The sequence below is a fragment of the Dermacentor albipictus genome, chromosome 8 (assembly GCF_038994185.2).
Source record: "Dermacentor albipictus isolate Rhodes 1998 colony chromosome 8, USDA_Dalb.pri_finalv2, whole genome shotgun sequence".
Lineage (NCBI taxonomy): Eukaryota > Metazoa > Arthropoda > Arachnida > Ixodida > Ixodidae > Dermacentor > Dermacentor albipictus.
Genome location: NC_091828.1, coordinates 56,770,948 through 56,796,993, shown reverse-complemented (window position 1 = coordinate 56,796,993; position 26,046 = coordinate 56,770,948). Strand labels below are relative to the sequence as shown.

The 26,046-nt window shown below is 47.2% G+C and overlaps 2 protein-coding genes across 2 annotated transcripts in view; one reads left to right on the top strand and one right to left on the bottom strand.

Moving 5' to 3' along the window:
* LOC139049265 (uncharacterized) overlaps positions 1-26,046 on the bottom strand; it is a 258,184-nt gene that overhangs the window by 179,981 nt on the left and 52,157 nt on the right. The gene's annotated exons all lie outside the window — the stretch shown is intronic.
* Positions 1-26,046, top strand: part of LOC139048437 (cytochrome P450 3A4-like) — a 69,547-nt gene that overhangs the window by 23,888 nt on the left and 19,613 nt on the right. The window lies entirely within an intron of this gene.

Here is a 26,046-nt window from a genome sequence, read left to right as displayed (position 1 = left end):
ACTACCCCCGGCGGCAAAAGCGCCGTCCCGGAGCGACTAAAGGCCGGACTTGGAAACAGTGTAGTAGGCCTTGAGCCTACTGACGTGCACGACATCACTAGGTGCCACAGTAGATGACGAGGTTGAGCTCACAGGGGCAATTTCGTACGTCACAGGCGTCACCTGGCGCAGCACGCGGTAGGGCCCTGTGTATCGCGAAAGGAGCTTCTCTGAAAGTCCGACGTGACGGGAGGGCGACCAGAGGAGCACGAGCGCACCAGGCGAAAACTGTACGTCACGGTGGCGGGCGTTGTACTGACGCTGCTGAGTGGTTTGCGAGTCCGTCAGTCGAGCACGGGAAAGCTGGCGTGCATGGTCGGCGAGAGCGATGGCGTCGCGCGCATACTCGCTTGTTGAGATCGAAGCAGGAGGAAGTGCCGTGTCAAGGGGCAAGGTCGGTTCGCGACCGTAGAGCAGATAAAAGGGAGAAAATCCGGCGGTGTCGTGCCGGGAAGAATTATAAGCGAATGTGACGTAAGGAAGGGAAATGTCCCAGTCGCGGTGGTCCTTGGAAACGTACTTTGACAGCATATCGGTAAGAGTACGGTTTAACCGCTCTGTCAGGCCATTGGTTTGAGGATGGTATGAGGTAGTCAGCTTGTGTTGAGTGGAGCAGGAACGTACAATGTCGGCGATAACTTTCGAGAGGAAGTTACGACCACGGTCAGTGAGCAGCTGTCGCGGGGCGCCATGAAGTAAGATAATGTCACGCAAGAGAAAGTCCGCGACGTCAGTGGCGCAACTGGTAGGGAGAGCCCGCGTGATAGCGTATCGGGCGGCGTAATCAGTTGCGACGGCTACCCATTTGTTCCCAGAGGATGAAGTGGGAAAGGGACCGAGGAGGTCTACTCCAACACGAAAGAACGGTTCCACAGGGACAGTGATCGGCTGGAGATGACCGGCAGGTAGCACCTGAGGTGTTTTCCGACGCTGGCAGGTATCGCAGGCAGCAACATACTGTCGGACGGAGCGAGCGAGACCAGGCCAATAGAAGCGGCGGCGGACGCGGTCGTACGTGCGGGTTACGCCAAGATGTCCTGCAGTAGGTGCGTCATGCATCTCAAAGAGCACAGTCTATCGTAGATGTTTTGGCACGACAAGAAGAAGATCAGATCCGTCAGGAAGGAAGTTCCTTCGGTACAGAATGCCGCCCTGGAGGACATATCGGCGAACGGATGCGTCGGTAGGTGTAGAGCACAGACGCTCGATGAGTACTCGCAGCGATAGGTCTCGGTACTGCTCATCGGCGATGTTAGCGAAGGCAGACACAGAGAAAATGCCGTCGGCGGTACTACTGTCGGCGTCGTCAGGCTCGTCTACCGGGTAGCGAGACAGGCAGTCAGCGTCCTTGTGTAGTCGGCCAGATTTGTAGGTGACAGAGAACGAATATTCTTGGAGGCGTAAGGCCCAGCGACCAAGTCTTCCTGAAGGGTCTTGCAATGAGCATAACCAACAAAGCGCGTGATGGTCTGTGATAACGGAAAAGGGTCGGCCATATAAGTATGGGCGGAACTTCGCAACCGCCCAAACTAGGGCCAGACACTCACGCTCAGGGATGGAATAGTTGCGCACCGCGGGTGAGAGGAGCCTGCTGGCGTAAGCGATAACACGGTCGTTGCCGCGCTGGCGTTGTGCCAGTACTGCGCCAATTCCGTGACCGCTGGCATCAGTACGAACTTCGGTAGGCGCAGAAGGATCAAAATGGGCCAGAACGGGAGGCGTTGTGAGAACGTCGATTAGATGCGAGAATGCAGAGGCCTCGTTATCGCCCCACTGGAAAGGGGCGTCTTTTTTCAAAAGCTCGGTTAGTGGTCATGCGATGGCCGCGAAATTTTTCACGAAACGGCGGAAGTAGGAACAAAGGCCGATGAAGCTGCGCACATCCTTGACACACTTCGGAACAGGAAAGTGCGTAACAGCATGGATCTTGCCTGGGTCCGGTTGCACTCCGTTCGCGTCAACGAGATGCCCAAGGACGGTAATCTGGCGACGGCCGAATTGGCACTTCGATGCGTTCAGTTGCAGACCGGCGCGACGAAAAACGTCCAGGACTGCCGAGAGGCGCTCGAGGTGCGTAGCGAACGTTGGGGAGAATACTATGACGTCGTCCAAGTAGCACAGGCATATGGACCATTTGAAACCGTGAAGAAGGGAGTCCATCATGCGTTCAAAAGTGGCAGGAGCGTTACATAGACCAAACGGCATCACTTTGAATTGATAAAGACCGTCCGGAGTTACAAAAGCAGTCTTCTCGCGGTCGAGATCGTCCACAGCAATCTGCCAGTAGCCGGAGCGGAGGGCAATAGAAGAGAAGTAGCGAGCACCATGGAGGCAGTCAAGGGCGTCATCGATCCGAGGTAGGGGATACACGTCCTTTTTGGTAACCCTGTTAAGGTGCCGACAATCCACGCAAAAGCGCCATGAGCCATCCTTCTTTTTTACCAGTACAACCGGTGACGCCCATGGACTACATGACGGTTCTATGATGTTATTGGCAAGCATTTTGCGAACATCAGCGTGAATAACTTGACGCTCAACCGGTGACACTCAATACGGGCGGCGATGAATAGGAGGGGCATCGCCGGTATTAATGCGATGTTTAACAGTTGTAGTTTGGGCCAAAGGGCGATCGTGAAAGTCAAAAATATCGTTGTAGGAAAACAGAACGCGGTAGAGCTCACGAGCGTGCTCGGACGGCATGTCGGGCGCAATCATTTTCTGTAAGTTGGCGATGGTGCAAGTTGTCGACTGAGATGGTAGAGGAGGATCGGCTGAATGGCTGTCTACCTCAATAGATGCTATTGAGTGATCTTCGAATGAGCAAAGCTGGGCCAGAGACATCCCGCGTGGCAGCACTTGTGTCGTCAAGCCAAAATTGACCACGGGCAGGCAGATGCAATTAGCCGTAATAGATAAAACGGTATGAGGTACCGTGATCCCGTGTGTAAGGAGGACGTCTTGTATAGGAGCCGCGATATAGTGACCGTCGGGCACTGGTGGGGATGACACTAGGTCAACGTAAGTCAGTGCCGTAGGTGGCAAGCGAACAAAGTCGACGGAACTGAGGCGACTGGGGTGTGGTTCAGCGGGATCCAGAACAGGCAGGTCAAGGCGGAGAGTACTGGCGGAACAATCAATTAGAGCAGAATGTGCGGAGAGGAAGTCTAAGCCGAGGATGATGTCATGGGGACAGTGGGCGATGACCGTGAATAGCACGACTGTTGAGCGATCGGCGAAGGAGACGCGGGCGGCACACATACCAATTACGGGGGCTGTTCCGCCATCGGCGACACGGACAACAAGCGTCGTGGCGGGCGAGATTATTTTTTTCAGGCGGGTACGAAAGTCCGCGCTCATTACCGACAAATGCGCCCCAGTGTCTATAAGAGCAGATACAGGAACACCGTCGACTTGCACGTGAAGAAGGTTCAGATGAGTGGGCAACGTCAGTGGAGGATTTGGCGGCGTAGGGAGCAATGCAGCGTCACCTCGAGGCGCTGCATCATTCAGTTTTCCGGCTGGGAGCCGCGTCCGAAGGGAGTCGGCGAAAAGGAGCGACGGGGCTGGGGAGAGCGAGATTGTCGTCGTTGGGGCGAAGGTGAACGAGAATAGGGGCGGTTCGGCGCAGGAGAGTCGGTGGCGGCATTATCGGAGCGTGCGGCATAAGGACGAGAAGGGCCACCCGAGGGGCGAGAATAGGCAGTATAAGCAGACCGGGTCGGGGAAGTCCAGCGACTTCGACAGTGCCGAGAAATGTGCCCGATGCGACGGCAGTGAAAACAAATGGGCTTGTCGTCAGCAGTGCGCCATTCAGCTGGGTTGCGGAAACGTGGTGGGTAAGACGATGCGGGACGGGGCGGAATCGAAGAAGCCGGATGGGTATCAGGGTGATGGGCCGAGCAGATGGTGTGAAGGCCCATGTTTTCGAACTCCTGGCGGACAACTGCCTGGATCAGGGAAACCGTGACTGGCGGTGCGTTGGTGGGGCTGGAGTCGAAGGCAGCCGGATAGGCGGCCTCAATCTCACGCCGAACAATCTTGGTAATATCGCCGGTGTTGTTGGGACGAGGAGCGTCGGCACAGGAAGAAGTCGCTGGGGTGTTGGGCAAACGGGCAAACTGCTGATCGATACGTCTGCTTTTAGCGAGTTCCAGGCGGCGGCACTCTTTGATAACAGCATCCACCGTCGCGACGTTGTTGAACACGAGCAAGTTGAAGGCGTCATCGGCAATGCCTTTGAGGATGTGGGATACCTTGTCTGACTCAGGCATGTGTGCATAACTTTGCGGCACAGAGCCAGGACGTCCTGAATGTACGTGACACAGGGCTCTGTTGACGTCTGCACACGGCCGGAAAGCGCCTTCTGCGCGGCAAGTTGGTGACCGTAGGGGTTGCCGAACAAGTCTCGGAGCTTTTGCTTGAACGAATCCCAACAGGTGAGCTCCTCTTCGTGTGTCCGAAACCAAACTCGAGGTGTGCCACCGAGGTAAAAGACTACGTTGGCGAGCATGATAGTAGGGTCCCACCGGTTATTGCGGCTGACGTGTTCGTACAGGCTGATCCAGTCGTCGACGTCGTCCCCATCTTTGCCCGAGAATACGCCAGGATCACGCGGAGCAGGGAGAGAGATGTAGGTCGTCGAAGTGGCAGGAGGGGTCGGAGGCGGCCGAGTCGAATTGTCGTCGCCGGGAGCCATGAAGCTAGGCTCGACGTACCGTCCACTGCGAAGCTCCGTGACGAGGTACAGGGAACGTCCACCTCCACCAGATATGTTACGTAAGAAGACGCAAATGAAAAGCTATATACAAGTATATTTACAACGTAATACGCCGCACTTGGCCAAGAGGCAACAGCCCGCGCTAGCCTCCAATCGTTGTCGTCGTCTTCGTACTGCTCGCCTCTTCGTCATCGGTAATACTATTCCGTAGCAATATATTGCATGACATTAGGTATCAGTGAGCACTCACAACGGTGCGGCTATAGTTGCGCTGTACTGCGAAAGATGCCCGTGGTTCGAGACACTCCGGTGGCGCCAGAAAGCAGGCGAGCGAGAAGGCTGGAACCCTGTTTTCCTCGAAAGCGAGGTGCCCGATAACAACCATTGCGTCGGGAGCGAAGAGCGACCTGCATATTTGCGCGCATACCTGCCTAATCTAACTGTTTCGTCAATTTGACACGTACACTGTAAACGGAAATAACTCCGAGGTGGGAGTATAACGCCTGTCCTATAGCGACCCCCCGGTTCGGAGTTTATTATGCTCCGTATGATCGGAGTAGAATTTTTACTCCGTGCGAGCGGAATTTTTACGTGAAATTACGGGAGTTATTTTTTCTATCTTTTCTTTCTTTTTTGCTTTGCAATGGACGGAGTTTTTTCGAGGTGCAACGGGAGTATAAAAAGAGGCATCACGTGAGTTTGCGCGAACATCTTTACGTACAGAGGCTGCTGGTCAAATTTCGAAATATGCACACGAGACCGCGTCAAATTCGACGAAACAAGTCAATGAAAGCACATATATCATGACATACATGAACATTTCAGAAACGCCCAATGCAGAAATTTGAAACACATCCCACGTACACGCGATACTAAAGAAGCGACGGTGCCAGTTTATATAGCCATGATACTGTGTGCCTCGTAACCGCCTAGGGAGCAGCCGTGCTGTTTTCAGAATTACGACTCACATGCTCGTTCATACGAGATGTGCCTCTCTGATATTAACAGAATACCTTAATCAACACAAAACTGTTAATTCAGAATAGTGAGAGAAAAAAGTTAATGGCGTAAATTTTCACAATTAGCATGCCATTCTATGAGTGCTGGAGCGACTTCGCACACTGCATGCGTTCGCGGCCAAAAAGTAGTGCGTTAGTTACAGTAAGCAAGAAAAATGTAAGTGCGTCAGCTTCATATCAAAATTAAATTTTTGCGATATTGTGGTAGCGTAGCAACAAATTATTACGTGTGAGCATGACCCGCAGTAGCCGACGTAACACCGAAAAATGCGCAGTCATACATTTTATACACCGCACTACTTGCTCCGCGTCCGAGCAATATCTCTCGGTTGTGAAAAGGAGCTACATCGCTGATCTGTCGAGTGAATCCTTAAACTCGGAGCCAGCAGGCATGCGTCTAAATCAGTGTCTAGGATAGAGCGTAATGTTAATGCAATATCGGAAGCAACGACGTGACCAAAACCTACATGCGCGATAACAATTCGATGCACTTCGCTCAATAATAAGCTTTATTTACAGTACGCATACTTATGTCCTACCGTTTTTCTTCGGGTGAGAATATCCGTTCGCAGATACATAAAAACAGTTGCTTGCACTCCGATCTTTCTCACTGGCAACACAGCACCGCATCGAACTTCGGCTACGCCATTCATGTGCGACTAGCACGGATGTCGTCGCTCGAACAGTGGCTGCTGTTGCCATTGCTATGCGGTCCTTTCAAACATTGCACTGGACGTTGTCAGCATGTACCCAAAAGGGCATAAAAGTCGTATTTCGCGTAGTGAAGAACACAAGCCAGGGTCACGCAGCACGAAAACACAGTCAGAACCTGAGCCGACATCATGAGCCAGTGAGCAGCTTCGAGGTATACATAAGCCTTTTTCTGCACTTGAAAACGTTGCTGTTGCATTCATCGTTGTCAGCAAAGTGATCCACGCTAACGTACTTGAAGCTGAAAATGAGCGAGCTGCAGGCATGCCTATAACACTTTCTGGAAGGAAATACGGGAAACAAATTGACGAAACGCTATCACGGAACGACACTTCGCAAATGTAAACAAACCGTCAGCCATGAGTACTGCCGACTCCGGCGAATGCGCCCGGTCGCTGGCGAGGCGCACAGCCTCATGGGAAGCGCCACGTGACCAAACTCTTTCGGCGGAGGGGAATTTTTTAAAAGTCCCTGTCGGAGTTTTACGGGAGAACAAGATTTTTAAGCGGAGTAAAATCGCGTCATGTCGCCCTAATACTCCCGCAGCTAGCCAGCGGAGTGAAACGAGGGAATGGCGCTGTTTTGCTCCCATACATCGGAGTAAATAGTTGAGGAGGGGAGGTTTTAGAGCGCATCACCTGTTAAAAACTCCCAGGTGGGTTTATTTTCGTTTACAGTGTAGTGTAACGTGGACTGGAGGGTCATATGCAAAAAAGTTAATAATGGTAAATTCTTGTAGGTTTGCATGTAGTTTTATTAGGTATAGTGAGTATTGTCCTGCATTCCGTGAGTAGCAGCTTGCCGTATATTTTCTTTCTGTATCGGGAACTTATGAACAAAGCAACGATAAACGTCCTTGTGCACTAGTCTATATAGTGTATATTTCGCAGAACAAGCGCATTATTTGCGTCGTATTAAGAATGCAGCACGCCGGCCGGCGGGAAAAATAACTATGCCTGCAAGTACAAAAATTTCCATACCAGCAAGGAACATTTCAATTTTGAGCACCTTCAATCTTGGTATGAGCATCGGTAGTTCCGGGCTTACGTTAAAATTATGTGCGCACTTTCGTGATAGCTAGCTGTACGGCACATAAAGACGATGCGCATTCGCCATGCAGGCCAACGAGAAGTGTACAACACAAATTACAATTCTTGACTCATCTTTTACGTACGAACATGCGATGAAGCAAATATTGCGCTCTGTAGTTGTCCCCGTAAAAAGAGGGTTATGCAGAAAAAATTCCTTAAGCCCCCCCCCCCCCCCAAAAAAAAAAAAATGTCCTCTTGTCATCAAATGTCAAAAAAACGTCCAAATGTCCAAATGTCAACAAAACGATTTCCAGTCATGTTACCAAAACTGCAGATTTAAAATCGAATGTTTATAGCAAAGATGAGGGCATAAATTGGAGCACGAGAAGGAAATAAAATGGCACATGTTTCACCGTTTCAATATTCAACAGTATGTTTGATGTGCCGAAGCACCAAAGGCGATGGTGCTTCGATGATGATGGCGATGATGAACTTTCTATCGTTTGCAACGCGTTACTGTTTGCCTAGGTTCATTTCTTTTTCTGTCCAGAAACGAAAGCGCGTGAAACTTTTAAATAGCCACGATCGCCTCACTGCTCTGCCGTGATGGTGGCTTTTCTTATGATAGTGCACATAAAAGAGGTACTCAAATGGTAACTCGCCACAAACAAATGAAATTGATATATTCAGGAGTGCTCGCTGAACCTTCCAGTTACATTTTCACCATGGGGTTACTCATTCAAGATTGTTAATTGTTTAGTAAACATAGTCTTAATAATCACCCATTATATAAGCGGCTTTGTCCAGGAACTTGCTAACAGCGAAGTTGGCTTATTCCACTAGAAATACGTCGTTTTCTTTTTTTTTTTTCAATTGGTATTCGTGTTAGCTGGGAAACCCCAAGAGAACAATTCTCTTTTGACGAACATTTTCTGAAAACTTCGCGAACGCCCTCGCAGATAGCTGATATGGAAATTACTGGAAGTCTTTTTTTTTCGACACAAAAGAATTCACCTTCATGAAATTGTTAACCTGATGCTAGTTCTTACCGGATCCTTGTTGTTTGAAAGCTTGCCCTAACTTCTACGGTGTCATGAGGCTAAGGTTGGCTTTGTCGTGTAGAGCAAACTCATAGTGCATTGGACAGCGGGGCTGGCCTATGCAGCTCTATTCAATAAACCAAATATACAGCGGGTTCCTGAAAGCCAGAGTGCCCAGCGGTATTTGGCTACACTTACATTTAAAATGCCCAGATGCTGGGAAAGCTGGCGAGGCGTATACAAAGCAGAGTTATATGCCCATCATCTGACATGCGTACAGAGGTCTTCCAGAAGAGAGAAGACACGGGAGAGAATTTATGTAAATTAGGACATAGCGGGAAACCATCACGAATTCTATAGCATACACCAAAGTGTAGTAGTCATCGTTTATAAAGAAGTTTACTCTCATAGATGCTGAAATAAATGACGGCGAATATTTTGGCAGCTCTACCAGCATTACACTGACAAAATTAGGATAGGCCATGATTCTGTGAGACGTACACTCAGTCGGGTAGTAATTGGGGGGGGGGGGGGCATGGGCCCCGGGTGCCAGATGTTAGGTGGGGGGGGGGGGGGGAGGTTCTACATATACCTGAAGACACCCCTCTTTCCGCCGGCTTGGTGGCGTAAATGGTGACCCGCAGTAACCAGTAACGAGCAGCCCGAGCTCGTCTACTCGACGTACCAGATGTGTTGTGACGCTGATTTGTCGGCTGTAGCTTTATCAACATCCTATGCGATAATTGGACGAATGTGCGAGTTAAAAAATTTTATTCGCTTAGTGGTCGCTAAACTACTCGCCTTAATAGCACGTTTAATGTGCTCGTGCAGTGCGCCCATCTCCGAACATGGTTTGTGTGTCGTCAGTATATACAAAGTGTCCCAGCTAACTTTAACCAGAGTTTAAAATTATGCGAATGCGACGTAGCTGGATAGAATGAAGGTTATGTTGTTTGCCGTTGCTTCGAGATACTCAAATTCCTTTTTTTTTTCATTCCGCCTAATTAGATAGCTCATTAGTCTTGAATAATTAATCAACTTCAAATATTATAATTAGATGAAAAGTGGCAACGAGAAAATTGTAGAGCAACATGAAAAACTCCCGGTATAGCTTTCTGTTGCTCAATACGTCCTACATTAAAGAGTTTTTCCGAGCATGAAATAAGCCCGCGAACGGACGCCGAATTGCCGCGTGACTAACCGCTCGATGCACTTTGGGTAACCTTAGATTACCTTAATGTTACAGCCGTTACAACATTACCTTACTTCTGTCCATCTATGTGGCATTCGCATATTGCACTTACAATATTACTTTGGAACTGTCCAGCTACGTGGCATTCGCATATTTTTAAACTCTGGCTAAAGTTAGCTGAAACACCCGGTATACGGTGTTCTATTTATGAGTTTTGTATCGTTTGTATTGATTTTCTATAAGTTCTGCGGTTTTGAATAGAAACGCTGTCTCCTTGTCCTAGCTAACTGTCTCTTTATAATTTTGTTGCTATTGTTTGACTTCATATCATAAATACAGTGTGGTGTTTTAGCTGCATTTTACAAAAAAATGAATTTTGTGAGAATATTTTCCGATATTCTATAAGGTTATGTGTGTTTCTGACCACTAGGAACTCGGTATCGTACATAATATGGCAGATAATTCATTAGGTCATCTTAAATAACGTCTTAATTAGCAATTTTAGTAGAAATTTGGGGATTGAGGACCCAAAGTGACATTATTAACTCAAGAAAAACTCATCCTCTAAACAAGATCGTCTTGGGTGTTAGAGCCTGCAGTAATATGGTGCTGTTGGCGGTGCAGTGTGGGGCAGTACCAAAGGAAATATAAAATGGTGCACCAGCGACGTGGACCTCTCTATCTTTTTTCCATTGCAAGTGCAGACCAACAGTAGTTCAAGCTTTAGCTGCACGGGCTTCATCGTGGCCTTCACCTTTTTTGCTTGGCGAGGCCGGGAATCGACGCAAAGCGTGCTCTATTCCGTTCCCAACCTTGTGCCGGTACCGCAGCTCGGTTAATCACGTTTTCCAACAGCAGCTAATAAGGAACTGCTTTATGGATCACAATGAAGAGAACTCGCAGTTGCCAAAGAATTGGTGGCTGCGCAGCAGAAAGCAGATGGCGTTTTCTAAAAGGGCGGGGAGATCAGCGTCACTCACTCGCTGTTTAATATTGTTTTGGTTTCAGGCCAGGGCACAGCCAAATTACTACGCGCCGTAGTGCGTCCGACAATTTCTGCGAAGTTGTTTTTGGACAACATCTGGCTGTCGGCCTTAAATTTGTCAAATAGTATGTTGCTTTTAAAATCCCTAACTAGAACTTTATTAATATGTCTTTGTTACTTCTGAGCCATATTTTGCACGATGCCGCATCTGTATTGTCTCGCAAGCCTTTCAGTCTGACAGCAGATGTCCAGATGCGTGTATTATAAGTGCAGCACCCTGTGTTATTTGGGGCAGAAAATAAAACACCGTTTATGCCTGCTACATTCTCGATCTCTGGGATCAAAAACGAGGGGGGGGGGAGGGCGAGGGGCAGGAGGCATGCGCGGTATTCATGGCGGCTGTGCTGGTGCTGAAACACCGCGGTGAAACATCACCCCCCCGTCCCCGGAAATGTTCGGTATCCTCGCCTTGCTTATTACACCGGGGGGGGGGGGGGGGGGACGTGCCGGAAGACGATGGGACCCGGGTACCAGACGACCTAGCTACGCCACTGCGCACGCTACGACGTATTGCACTCGGTAGCCAATAGAATCGCGTGCGTAATACCAGAAATTTGATGTTGTTTTTTCACGTCGTATTCGCTACTCTCTCCTCCTCTGCTTATTCACGGCGGTACAAACTTTTGTCGGAATGATGCCGATGGTTTGAAAGAAATTGTAAAAATATGACCTCTAAAGTGACTGCTGCTTTCTACAGTGTGTATAAATAGGTGAAATAATTGAAAAGTAGCGGAAGCGAATGTAACTTTCGTCCCATCATGACACAGAAGAAGGAAAACAATTAAATGAGAGTGCCGAGAAAGGTGAAAATTATCTCTACACTGCAATTGTGTACCGCGCGACTGCGAAGGTGGAAATAAAGAAGGGAAAGGCAGTTAGGCATGGGCGCCCTAGTAGTATATTGTCGATATAGTAGAAGTCAAACAATGGCCGAAGAAAGGTGAAACAAATGAACGGAACACGAGGGAAGCTGCAGAACGGAGCATTTTGCAACCCGATACCATTACCTGCAATTAACTTGACAACCTCGACCACGGGGCCCGCAGAGAGCGGTTCAAGTATATCAACCGGGTCTGGGTGTCTGGCAAACTCCCACAGGAATGGAAAGAGGCCTAAGTCCGCTTCGTACCCAAGCCTGGGAAGACACCACACATCGACAACATGCAACCGATATCCCTCACGTCCTGCGGAGGGGCGGGGAGGTCATGGAACGTATGGTACTCGAGAGGTTTCAGTGACGTCTGGATGCCCCCGATTAGATGCCGGAGACAATGTATGGCTTTAGGCAACACCTGGGCACCCAGGATGTTCTCGTACAAATCAACGAGCTGGTAATCAAGCGGGCAATGAAGCAGGCGCCACGACCACTGCTAGCGCTCGACATCACAGGTGTCTTTGATAACGTCACGCATGAAAGTGTCCCCCGCAACTTACAAACGTACAACTACATCCGAGACTTTCTTCGCAACCGAACGGCCATGATAAGGATAGGGGAGGAGACATCCCAACCGATCTCCCTGGGGGATAGAGGAACGCCGCAAGTTTCGGTACTTTCCCCCTCCTGTTCAACATGGCTCTCCTGCCGTTGCCCAAGCTTCTTCAATCAATAGACGGCCTGGGCCTGTCGTCAGCATCCGGCTATGCATCGGATGCCGACGACATCACCCTCTGGACTGCGAGGGCAGGGTCGGATGGCTGAAAGGAAAACACGCTCCAAAAGGCAGCTCACATGGTCAACAGCTATCCGAAGACCTGTCGCCTTTGCTCTTCGCCTCAAAAGTCAGAGCTGACCATTGTCAGACCACGTGCATCAGGGAAAGAAGCAGAAAACTCAGGAATCACTTTGGAAGGGATCCGAATCATCCTGGTACCTCAAGTCAGGATCCTAGGCCTCCTGATCCAGGCAGACGGCAAAGCAACGGCCATTATCAGAAAAATCAAGCTCACGTCAGACCAGATCACGATCTTGAACACGATCAGATGAGCGGCCAACAGGCGGGAAGGTCTGAAGGAATTGGACACCTTGCGCCTCGTTCCGGCCTTTGTTATCTCACCAATCGTCTACGCAGCGCCATACCTGCAATTCCTCAAGAAGGACGTCTTAGAACTTGACGCAATAATCAGGAATGCCATAAAGAAGGCCATGGGTATTCCCATGAATTCATACACGTCAAAATTACTTGAAATGACAGTTCACAACACAGTAGCCGAGCGCGTAGAAGCGCACTTATCCAATCGAAGGGTACGCCTTAGCCAGACCAAGGCGGGCAGAAGCGTCTTCCGGAGAGAATCACACTACACCCGCCATGGCCGATTACCCGAAAAGTGCGCTAAGAAGCTGGAATGCAAACCACTACCGCGCAACATCAACTCACAAGGCACGTCGGACGACGCGACGCCCGGCCAAGAGCCATATCGAGGACCATGGAGGAAGACGACACTGTCATATATACAGACGCCCCTCTAACCAAACGGTACACGAAGGGAACAGTCGTGGTCACCAGGCTAGACAAGCTGGTTACCTGCGCATCAATCTGTGTCCTGTATTCCTTATTCGGAAGCAGCAGAAACGTCGTTAGCCCTCGCACTCCTACAACCTAACGTCACCAAGATCGTCACGGACTCACCAGCTGCATACATGAACTACAGATCTGGCTGGGTGTTCCTTGTGGCACTAAACATCCTGAGAAAAGCTGCGCAACCTAAACAAACAATCGAAGTATTTGAGGTCCCGGCCCACTCCCCAGTTGAGGGCAACGAATATGGTCATCAACCGGGCCGAGCGCTCAACTGCCAGGCCGCTGAGGAGGAGGGAAGGGGATGGCAACCCATCACCAGTTAGATAGACATAGTCAGGTATTAGAGAGACGGTAGGAAGACATTCCCGCAGTCCGACCACTCTTTTACGAGAGCCGAACAAAGAATATAAAGGCAAATACAGGGAGGATTCTTTCCCCACCCCTACCTCCAGAACAAAATATACCCAGAAACATACAAGAACAGATCTCTTCACTGCAACGCACTAGGCACCCTTGCGCCCGTCATAGGAGAGTGCAATTTTTCCAAAGACCACCCCCCTTATACCCATAACTAAGCCCCCTACTATCCCCACCCTTTACGAGCGATGGGAGATTGTGCTATCCACCCCGCCCTGCAAGACCAGCTCCGACTGATTCACAGGGGCCAGGCGGCTCTGGAAGCATATGGAACCCTTGAAGAGGTAGCCACCCCATCATGCGCTGAACGCGCTCCATTTCATTATGGGTCAATAAAGTATTTTTTTCTCTTTCTCTCTCTTGAAATGTGACATCTACTACAGAGGAACAGCGTGATATGTTGGCAGAATTTATGCATACACATATGTTGCTCATAATGAAGACCTTAATGATTTATTTTACCCTCTATGCCCAAAATCAGGCGCTATAATACAAAACGTAATCCTTGCATTTGCGCTGCCCTCTAAACATGTGCGGAAATCAGCACGTAAAAAAGAACATATTTTGAAGCTTCCAGAAATGCATCTTGATTTTGTGAAAAGGTACAAGAGAAAAATATACATTAAGGCCACAACAAGACAGGCCTTAAGCAGAAACAGCATCTGTCGGCTCATTTCTTTAAAGGTCCAAGTCTTGTTTCTACATAATAAAGAACAAAATTTAAAAAAAATGTGCTTCCACGAGTAAAGTTTATGTGTTCCAGTCGACTTGAATTCAGAAAGATCTTGATTATGAAGGAAGTTTAAAACTTCAGTGGCAACAGAATATTGGTGAAGCTAATTCTTGTACTCGTGAAGAAATATACAGCTTACACGCACAGCCTCAGGATCCCCTCAGGACGCAAAGTCTTAATATTAAGGCGCAATGTCCCCGCAACAAGCAAAAGTCTTGAGGCTGCTATTGATGTCGGAGGTAAGGCAGAAATAATATAAATCGGAAGCTCTCCGAAGCAAGAAATGACGTCACAACAAAAACAAGCGAGCTCACCATAAAGGTTTTCAATTGCTGAGATCAAGTGCCATTGGCTAAAACATCAAAATGGATCAGCAAGATTAACATAAGCAGCCATCGAAACATAACGCTGTAAAATGGAAGAAAATACAGAGAGCATCAAAAAATTCAAGGACACTGAAAGCAACAAGATGGAGGCAGCATTCGCATGAGTAAGATGGATGCACTCCCAGGTGAATGGCAAGCTGTCGAACCGAACCCAAAGCGAAAACCGTCGCCAAACTGGAATTTTGCGGGAAACTGAGCCCGGCGCCGAATCAATTTCCCGGACCAACCAATCTTTAATGAACTAAACCTCAGCGCAAAAAAAATATTGCGGGGACCGCTTCGGCATACGACGGTTCAAACATATAGGCGACAACGAGTGCTACCTCTTCCAACAACTTCTTCAGTGGACGCACCCCATTGGCAGAATATTAACTCTTCACGAGTCGCGTTTCGTGCTAGAATGGGGATAGATGATGGGTATATGCTGGTAACTACGGTCACCTCGAGAGGCGCTTGCCTTTCGGTAATCTCCGCTGCATGATGGAAAAGGACTTAAGGGAAATGAGGTCGGTGGGGGAGCTTCGCTGGCGAATGGAATAGCGAGTAGCGTATGCAGTGTAAGCTTTTGCTTTCACCCTTGTGAGCTACGGCCCAAACCATACGGCGTCTGCGGCTTGGAGTGAAGCTAGGGACGTCGACGCCGATTTTAGTACCAAGTTTGGTTGCCTCCGCGGTCGCGCTTGCTGAGTGCTCCGTCGACCCTTCCTCCCATTCTATTAATAATGCGAAAACATTACATGTCCCATGAGGGATAAAAGCCGGCGTTGTCGGCAACGACAAACAACAAACATCATCATCACCAGTGAGGTCACCAGCGTATTGTATGACGTCAGTAGCAGTAAAAAATTAAAGTTACAATAGTTCGGGTAAGGGTACCTAACGTGTAGTAAACTGAATTAAGGTGGACTAAAATGAATGAACGTGAATTAAAGTGGATTAAGGTTGGTACAAATTAGAGCAAGGTGCATAAAAGTTGAGTTGTTAAGTACACTCGCCAACCTATGACTTTAGGTACCACGACGTAGCTAATAATTTAGAGAATTCACAAGGCCTCCGCATTCAAATGACGTGGGGATACTTAACTGAATGTCAATCTTTTCAATAACCCGCGTGGTGTCTGGACTGACCGTTAGCGCTGTTGCTTTCATCACGATTCTACGACTGTGCATTGGACTTATGGCGTACGTACGCTTGCGCCAATCTATATCGTGATTGGTGCCTCTGTCACATTAGCCGGGCAATATTTGCCAGCAAATGGTATTCTTTTTTTTTGTGAGGTACTGCCATCTTTGCCCTCAATAACTGCGCTGGACGCTCATTAAATGCGTATCCTTATTGCTAACTTTTGGACATTGTGATGAAAAAGAAGGGCAATGTGCTTTACTGTGTGTTCCAGTATCGACTTATTTTTACATATACATAAGAAACTAATTTTATGGTTGCAGTGTTATATCGTTAAATTGTAATGCGCCATGTATATAGGAAGGAGGAGGAGTAAACATTTCTTGAATAAAAAAAGGAGGTTTTACTTCGTATGTCATCACCGTGCACCGATCAAAAAAAAAAGAAATACCTTCATGATAATTCGTTTAAGATCATAGAATTAGGAGCTGACAAATATAAAGATCGGCTCCTTCATATGACTTGCAAGAATATTTGTCAAGTATTGCTTTCCATAAGTAGTGATATTTCGCTAAACTTCACTGAAAATAGGATTTCGCACTGAACGCGGATCTTCGCAGATATTGCTGTGTCGGTTCCGGCTACTGTAGATGGAATACTAAAAGCTGCGCACCACATGCCTAACAAAACTTATTGATTGCTGTAGTTTTAACGTGTTATCCGTGCTTGAGAAGTATTTAAAGGAAACTGGCGCAAGTGTCTAGAGCCATATTGAGAACGGCATGAGCATTTGCGTTACGGTCCTAAGTACATGGAAGGCCCCAATGGCGGTATGGATTACGACAAAGAGGTTTCACGAAAAATGCTGGAGTGGCAACTCCCGCAGATTCTTACCAGCAGAGGTGAAGCAAGCGCTTTCCCTTACTTCATCTTTAAAAGTGTGCTGAACTAAGCTGAGAATAGTGAGAGTGCAGCTGCTCTTGCTGTGTGATAATTAATTTTGGAGTGATTGAAAAATAATAGCGTGTTGTTTCGGACCAGAATATTGTCATTCGCTTAGTCGTTATATCAAGATCGCCCGAACAAGTTGTCAAGATGTCCAATATTGATCCTAAAACGAGCGACACAGACAGACACATCAAGAATCATCTTCATTGCAAAACTGGCCCTTTCAAAACCGCCGAAAGCGAAAAGAAAACGCCACATCTACTCTACCACGTCCCAACGGTAATCTATTCCCTTAGTAAGATGGCGGCTGCCGGCTTCAAGTTCAGGGCACCATCCCCACTCCAGCATAATTTGTTTAAACATTCTTGGATTACGTCAATCCAACTACATCATGACTTTCAATTTCTATGTGTAGGTGTTGAGAGTTGACAGTTACGCTACTATTACCACCATGTTCTATTACTATACACTATTCAATGCCAGGTATCTAAACCGATTGAACAGATGGCGCATCTCGTTGGCTTCGTCTCTTCTGCAGCTATAAGCACTGAGCGTCTCCGCAGTCTTTCAATCCACGAGCGAGCCACACAGTACGGGGTTGGCGGTGCTGTTTCGCTTTGCTGTCGCATTCATTGCGCTCCAGTTTTCAACTGCAGGCATGGCGCCGTCGAGCGCGCGGTTGAATTTTGTGCAGAGGATAGATTTCCACAAGCCTTTTGACGAGGTCGTCGTATCAAGGCCACGCAGACGCGAATAGGGTAAGGTAGTCAAAGTCGTCGGCTTGCATATAAAGAATGAGTTTCGCCCGAAGACGAAGCATTCAGAGCGATAACGATGTTTAACGTCACGCTCAAGCATCCCGCACGGTATTCTGAATATACTAGGTGTGTCACGACACTGGCACTCTGAGGAACTCCTGAAGCGGAGTTTGCGGTGTCTCACTTTCTTGATGCATGAGATTGGACCGACGGGAAAACTTTGCATCCAAAAAAGAAGGAAAATTGCAGTTAGCTTCACGTTTACTGCTTGTTTCGCTGAGTAGAATGTGTGCAGCAGCTTGCGGTACAAATACACAAAGTCCTTGCAAGGACATATATCGTATACTGTTAGCACGGGGCCGCTAAACTGCCTCATTTGATTACTGCCTCCAATATTGCCCCAATTAAATATTGCAATGCCTTCGGGATTGGATATGCTGGACTCGGCGGCAAACCCACTCACGCCAAAACCTGCGAAGGCGGGCAACTAAACCTTCGTTTTAACAAAGAAATTAAGAACAAATAAATGTTTTGCACTGACGTAATCATAGAGCCATGCTGGCATACTAGCATGGTGAGCAGCTGCGCACCTTGACGTCTCGCGCGGCTCCAACACTCCAACGCAGCCTCTAAGGCAAGGACCCCTCTAAAGCTTTGCACCCTCTATGTAAGCACGTTGGCTGCGCCAGTGAATACGATACACTGACGTCATCCTAACGCCATATTCGTGAACCATCACTGCGAGAGGTGCGTCGGTGACGTCATGTGCAAGCCTGCTAGTTTACCCTGGAAGGTGAAGCAGTGACACCAACAACAAAGTCTAGCGCTGCGCTTGAACTCCCAGACGGTATAGTTCTGCTCGCTGTGCTATACTGCTTATACGAAGGACAAAGAGAGACAGACACACATTGTGGACATGTGTGTCTGTTTCTTTTTGTGCTTCGTATAAACAGTGTAGCGCAGCAAGCTGAATGATGTCAAACCAACTAGCCCTAGCCGAAGCTTTATTGAACGTTTCTCCTCAGACGGTGTTCTAACCGCGATTCTAGCAATGTCCAGCGCCTGCATGTTGACGTGACGCAGCACTCGAGGCAAACGTCTGCTGCGCAGGACGAACAGCGGCCTGGTGACCAGGCATCTCAGAACGCTGGCCTCGTGAGCGCGACCACGGGCGCTGCAGATGTCGCAGCTAGTAGTATTCAATAATATTCTGTATGGCATTCAAGGAAAACGACGAAGAAACAGTACCAATACATACTCATAAAATGCATGGGATAAAAAAATACAGACACCTCGGTGTATGGAGAAGCGAAGGCGACATATATATGCAAACACAGGAAAAATAGTAATAGCAAAGGGGTAAGGAAATGCTGCCGGAACGAAATACGGATCGGTGTGTGGATACAATTGGCATGAGGTGCGCCGAAGTATGTGGAGAGGTCTAATTGTTGCATGGCTTACAATAGGAAATTCGGTTGTTTGCTTGAAGTCAGGGCACAATCAGGACTCGAAGGCTCCCAAAGGTCAGTGGGATGCCTCGCATTGGTTGATCACGGGAAGTCTACGAATGAAGCTTCACAGGGTGACATGGGTTGGATATATTTCGATGAGACGATTCCAAAGACCGGCTGGAAATGTTAAAAAAGTAAGAGGGCTGCGAGAGTGTTCCAGTATTGTACAGGAAAAATATTGACTCGTAATGGAGGAAAAGAACTAGCAAGCTTACCAGCAAGTATGCGATCTGAATATAATTATGAATATGAGAACAAAGAACGTGAAAAGCAGTCAGGCAGGCTGATACGATCTCTTGGGCTTCTGTAAATAAAGTAAACCTGCTACGAGTAACTTCCTTAAAAGGTAAAAGTAACTACCTGAAATAGTAAAAATAAAGCAAATAGAAAAATAACTAACTAAAGAGCACTTATAAAAAATCAATGGAGGTTCTTTACTTTTCGAAGCTATCAGGATGCTTTAGGACTTGTAGTTCTAAAGCAAGGTAGTCTGATTGGTAATTTATTGGTTTCCGGAATAGCGGGGGGCAAATAGGCATGTAAGGCGCTCACGAGAAGACTACAAATGAAGCTGTACAGGGTGGCATGGACTGAACAAATTTCGAAGCGAGGGAAATGCAGATTAAAATTGATTCCGAAGAGCGACTGGGGAATGTGAAATGAAGAAAGTGGCTTGCGAGACTGTTCAAGTATTTGTACAGGAGTACTATGACTCGCAGGGGAAGAAAAGAACTTGGAAGCTTACCAGCAAGTATGCGACCGTTTATATTAAGCAATGTGGCAAGAAAGAATGTTAAATGGAATCAACTAGGCTGCGATGTCTCCGCGTTGGCTACACTGCAAGGTAAATGTTCTATCAATGAATAAGTAAATAAAAAATGCAAACTTTATTACATGATAAGGAAAAGCAGGTTTGCCGAGTGTCTGTGGTGGTGGCCCCGCCAGGCGAGCAGGGTGGAAATACCCCCTTGCTCGAGATACGTAGAAGGTAGCAAAGGGCAATGTACCCCACAGTGCGGCAAACTGCATTTCCATGGAGCGAGGACGACGAAGAGACCGAAGGTCGATACAATCTTGTACCAACTGTTACTGGTGGTAAATACACCTAATGATTGTACATAACACTAAGTAGAAATCAGCTATGTTTTTTTGCACAACGAACAACCACATAATATTATACATTAATGGCAAAGCACACACACACACACGAGAAAGAAAAAAGAATAAACGAACTAGAGGTAGTATGCAACATCAACAGTACATCAGCAAAAGGTCTAGAAAATAATTGATTTGAAAGGTGGTAGCACTTGCATAATATCTCGAAATTTGTTGCAAGATTCATTTCAAGAGGCAATTAATTCAACATCTTAGCACCAGAACATTCGGCTGGGCTCTCACTGTGCACGTTGAAGCATAGAGGGAGATTAAGATTGCCGCTGCTCGCGTGTCGAATGTTTCGCGATGGGAAAATAAGCACATTACTACGCAAAGGTGTGTTTGTGTTTATTATCTTGATTACTGGGCAGGAGATCTTGCAGTTCCGCATAGTAATAAACGACAGCACCCACAGTCTCTCAAAGAGAGCACTACAGGGATTGAGCTCCAGAAAAAAAGTGATGATACGCAGAGGCCGCTTTTGTAAACGGGGTAACGGTGTTAGGTGAGTTGCATATGTTTGAAAGTTTGAAAGTTTATTTAACATAATGAACGTATACAATTGCAAAGTACACACTTTTGGGACATAACAAATTTGTTAAAGGGTTGTTTGGCCCAATATTTCCGGGCAATACCTAGGGTGGCAGTGGAATACGCTAGAGTACAAACATCGTAGCCAAGTTATACCAAAGCATTCTCGTGCGCGTATGAGAGTGCAGCAGCTAGAGCAACTTGCCACAAACGGCGTGGATTTGGTCTTTCCTATGACGGTTGATGTTAAATAGAATTCCTAGATATTTAATGTTGTGAATGCGTTCAATCGTTCGATATTTGCTGATAAAATTGAAGCGTAAATAAGAACTTTCATTTGTCTTCTCAGTATTTAGTAACAGTTGATTTTCACGAAAGCACTCTGAAACCGCTAGCAGTTCGTTAAACACAGTGTGCTGCAGAGATTTGATTGTACTTGCTGTATATAATACCGCAGTATGATCTGCATTCAATAAAGCATTTGATGACTAGAATACTCGCGGGAAATTGCTAACATATAAACGGAACGAAATGAGACCCAGAACGGACACTCGCTGCTCGCCGCTTGTGACATTTCTTGATCCGGACAGAAACCCATGAATTTGTAATTTGTGCTTCTGAAATTTAAGATAACTAGGAAAGAAGTCGTGAGGGCCACCAATTACACCGTGGCGCTTGAGCTTTTCTAAAAGTGCCGAGTGACAGAGGGTATCAAATGCTTCTTTATGTCGATGAAAATTCCGATAACACGCATGTGATGGTTAAGAGCAGATTTAATCTTCTGGCATAAAGTCAGGACAGCAGTAGATGTCGACCCTCCTGGGACAGGACCATGCTGCTCAAGATAAATGACATTCTTTTTGCTAAGTCCTTCAGTTGTTGTGCAATGAATTTTTCTGAAAATTTTTATCTTGATCAAAATGGCTATCAGCCTGTAGCTACTGGGAACGTTGTGGCTGCCATTTTTTATAATGGCACGAGTTAGGCTACTCTTAATATATCTGCATGGGAATTGGCGCTTAACGAATAGTTAGATGGCAGAGTGGAGTACTCAAAATATCCGTGTTATCTTTCACTATCTTACCTTGTGCGCCTAGATAGTCTAAGATTGTATGCCTAAGTATGCCTTCTATATCTTAGTAACTACAAAGATCGTAATAAACAAATCAGGATAGAAACAACCTATCAAAAATCAGAATGTCGCTCTTTACTTTTCGAAGCTATCGGGATGCCTTAGAACGCGTAGTGATAAAGCCAGATAGCCTTGGTTTCAGTTCTTGGTTCGGGGAGAACGGGGGAAAGTAAAGGTTCCCGCAGTAGAAATTAGTAAAAGGAGATTGGAGGTTTGGCATCATTAAAGCAGATGACATTAGCGAGATAAAAAAAAGAAGCTTGGTGGCGCAAACCTTCGCCCCATTTTAACGGGGACGCTCATAGCATCCCTCCATCCATCCTGGACGCTGCATGAGACGAAACCGTCGGCAAATTGACTGCATTGGTCATCGCGCAGTGGAATAACCAATAAACTCTATCTCGACATATACTGCTCCAACCAGAGCCTAAGCACATTGGACGACTCAGCGGGAACGACAGCATTCATATATTGTGTTTGCGTTCATCCCGGCGGCAGAAGTCACAACGCAGCACTTGTTCACCCACAGAAGCGATTCAGCGAACCGTTGACGGTGTGTCCACTTCGATTCGTGGGTTTCGCAGTGAAGCGCACTGCGACTGTCAGGAGGCACTTTAATCCTCTGCGTGCGCGCCATCAGAAGCACAGCGCGAAAACGCCGGTGGCAGAAACGATGGTGCGAATGCACCTCAAGTATCTGTATTATTGCTCTTGCATTCAATCTTGTAAGGACTTCAGGCTTATTCAGTGAATTTTGCTGAATGACTTTCAAACGGCATAAAGAGTTGAAGCGCTAATGTTTGGAGCACACTTGAAATGTCAAGCACATCGTGTAGGTTATGCAACGCCATCGCGCTAGCTTCTCTGCGCTGCCCTTGAACGGAACAGATGCTAGGGCATTTGCATTCCTTTCAAATTGCGATCCCTGAAATTGAATTGCAATTCGCGCCTCAAAACACCTACCATAATTGACATATGGTCTGAATAAAATATTTTATTAGTGTGAGTAGCCAGCTTCGATTATGAAAAGATATCAGGGAGAATTCATTTAAAATCATATAGCTTCGTCAGAACCAATTTGGCGTTTCAATAATAAAGCACCTAGCCTAGCGTGCTGCAGTATCGAAACTGGCCACAACCATCGGCGTCGGCACCGGATTGGTAGTCAGATTGGACGCTTTGGTATGCTGGGCAAGATACTGAATTATCGAAAGGACAAAGTCTGGCCGAGCAAGTTCTATGGTCCTAAATGAATTCTCCATTTACCATAAATGACATATTCTATGAATGAAATTATTTATTAGTATGCTTTGCCGACTGCAAGTGTCAAAACTTCCCCGAGAGAATTCATTTAGGACCATGCAACTTGGTCATAGCCACTTTGGCATGTCAATAATAAAGCATGTTGCCTAGCATAGCGAAATATCCATACGGACCATGACGCCGATGCCGACGCCTATACTTGTGACGACTAGTGGAGGCGGGCATACTCAGGGAAGCAGTATGTATTGTACGTGTTAGCTACAGATGGCCCTAGGCAATTGATGTGCTTGTTTTCCGACATACTGATCGTAGCTTTTTTGCGTTGGATGACCTCAGGTAATAGCCTCGTCATTGCCAAAGGGACAATGATATCTCGGCTGGGTGGCAGGCACATTAAAACGGGAGGCTTTTCAAACGTTGCATTCTTTGCGCGTGGGCTGCACGTACACGTTATTTTTCTACTCAGTGATAATGAATTGCGTGTGCTACGCCGTGTCTTTCCGAACACATGCATCTACCCATAGCACAACCAAGTGAACTACAGGAAGGCGTACGATCTAGATTTCAGTGGTAAAACTCTAGATTTATGGAGGGAGAAAGGAGTGCGACGCTTTGTCAATCACAAAGCATGGCATGCGACGTATAGCTACATGAAGTAATGAAAAACACAATAGGTCTGTGCTCCGTCATAATACTTGTTTTGGATTCTCTGACTGATCATTTTCCCGAGCAAGAGCGCAGGTGTATCAGTGCGGACTCTGTGGTAGCTCGCAAACGCGTGGGTAGTACAATATTGCGAATATTGTTTGAGTGTAGTCTTAGCACAGTCCGGGTATAGAACGCATGACGTTGTGTGAAGTGCCATCACTTTACATAGTCGCGACGGTATCATCAAAAGCAAACGAAGGAAGACGCGGTAAATAGCGACAGTAGTAGTCATCGTCTTCTAAGGCAAGTTGCATCTGAGCTTTTTTTTGCTACATCATGACCATTATGGTTCAAATGAAATTGGGTTGCGGCCTTACTTAGTTGTATGTTCACAATATGCCAAAAGAGGTGTCATCCCACTGTTCTTCGAGGGAATGCACTGACGAATCCTTCGCCATTGTATAAAGCTGATACACAGGGAATGCACGAATGTGTCTTCATTAGTGGCGCAAGGGCCAGGTATGGCCAAAGATCGCCATGACATTGTTGGTGATTTCGCAGTGAAATGATGATTTCTGTGAAGTTGATGTAACGTGGCTGTAGAGGGGCCTAAAAATAGTCGCTGTAAAGTGCGTAAAATGTACGTGCAATAAGACTATGGCGTTGACTAATGACGGGTGCTACAAGCCTTATAATGCATTGCGGAAGAATATACACAGGGAAACACAGGGAAGCTTATAGCAACAGGCTTCTTGCGATATCCTGACAATATGCGGTGGCATATACGAGGGCGAATACGAAAGTTTTTGCCCCCATTTTTGTTGGCCAAAGTTAGGTACGTGCATGTAAATACAAATATAGGTAATATTCTAAGTTCTTCACACTATTTTTCCGCATAGTCCCCTGAGAGTTTCTAACATTTCTCCCATCCCAGCACTAAGTTTAAGCTGCCCCTGTGGTAGAATTCTTCTGGCTGACTGTGAAACAATCGCCGGACTGCTGTCTTGGGATCCTCGTTGCACGTGAATCGCTGTCCTCCCAGAAATTTATACAGCGCACCGAAGCCTGGAAATCACTAGCGGCGAGGTCCGGACTCTATCGTGGGTTGTCAGGACTCCTCCAGCGAAACGACCGTAGGTTGTAGGCGGTTCATGGAGGTTAAGCGCGTTGTCCACATCGAGAATGCCTCGGCGTTCTTGCCTGCTGGCAGCAAGCAGACGTGACAGTGTGAAACAATAATGGTCCGTATTGATGGTTGTACTTTGGCACATGAAATTCAGCAGCAGCAGTGCTCGGTCATGTCGGGAGACTGCTAACATCAATTTCCTATAATATGGGGCTGAAAGGAATGCTTTTTTTTTTGTCAGAGGCGAACCCGGATGTTTCCACACCATGCTCTGCTGCTTCGATTCCGGCGTTGAATATAGTATCCACATTTCATAGCCAGAAGCAATTCCGTTCCGCAAACTGCCACCCTTCTCGGCATACTGTTGCAGATGGTTCAGTGAAGCAACCATTCGCTTTACCTTCATCATGTCATCCAACTGCTTAAGCGCCCAATGACTTGAATCCTTCCGGTACCCTAAGGACCCGTTAACGGTGCCGTAAACAGTCCCGTACGAAATGAGAAGCCCTCGGAAAATCGCCTTGAGGTTTACACGCCGATGTATTTTCACCATTGCCTACATTCAGGAAATCATTCCATCAGTCAGCGTCGCACGTGGCCTCTCCGAATTCTCATTAACATGGAGGTCTTCACGGCCTTTTGCGAACTCACAACGCCACCACCTCGCACTTCTCAAAGCGAGACACCTTTCCCTATACATGGGCTGTATTTCTTTGTGAATTTCGGTGGACTTTCTTCCCTAGCGGCATAGAAAACGAATCACAATTCGTTGCTCACACGCCGTGAACGTGTCAAGCATAACTACCATCATCAAGAACTGACAACAGCGTCGTGCCGCGTAGGTACCGGGCAAAAAATACCACGCCGGTCCAAGAAAAACCCGCCGCTGCGAATGGACATGTTGACTTCTGACATGTCGCCGTCGAACAAAGATATTTTTTGCACAGGATATACGGAATCTGCGCATTTGTTCTGAGTGATTCAATGCCCATGAAATCGAGGA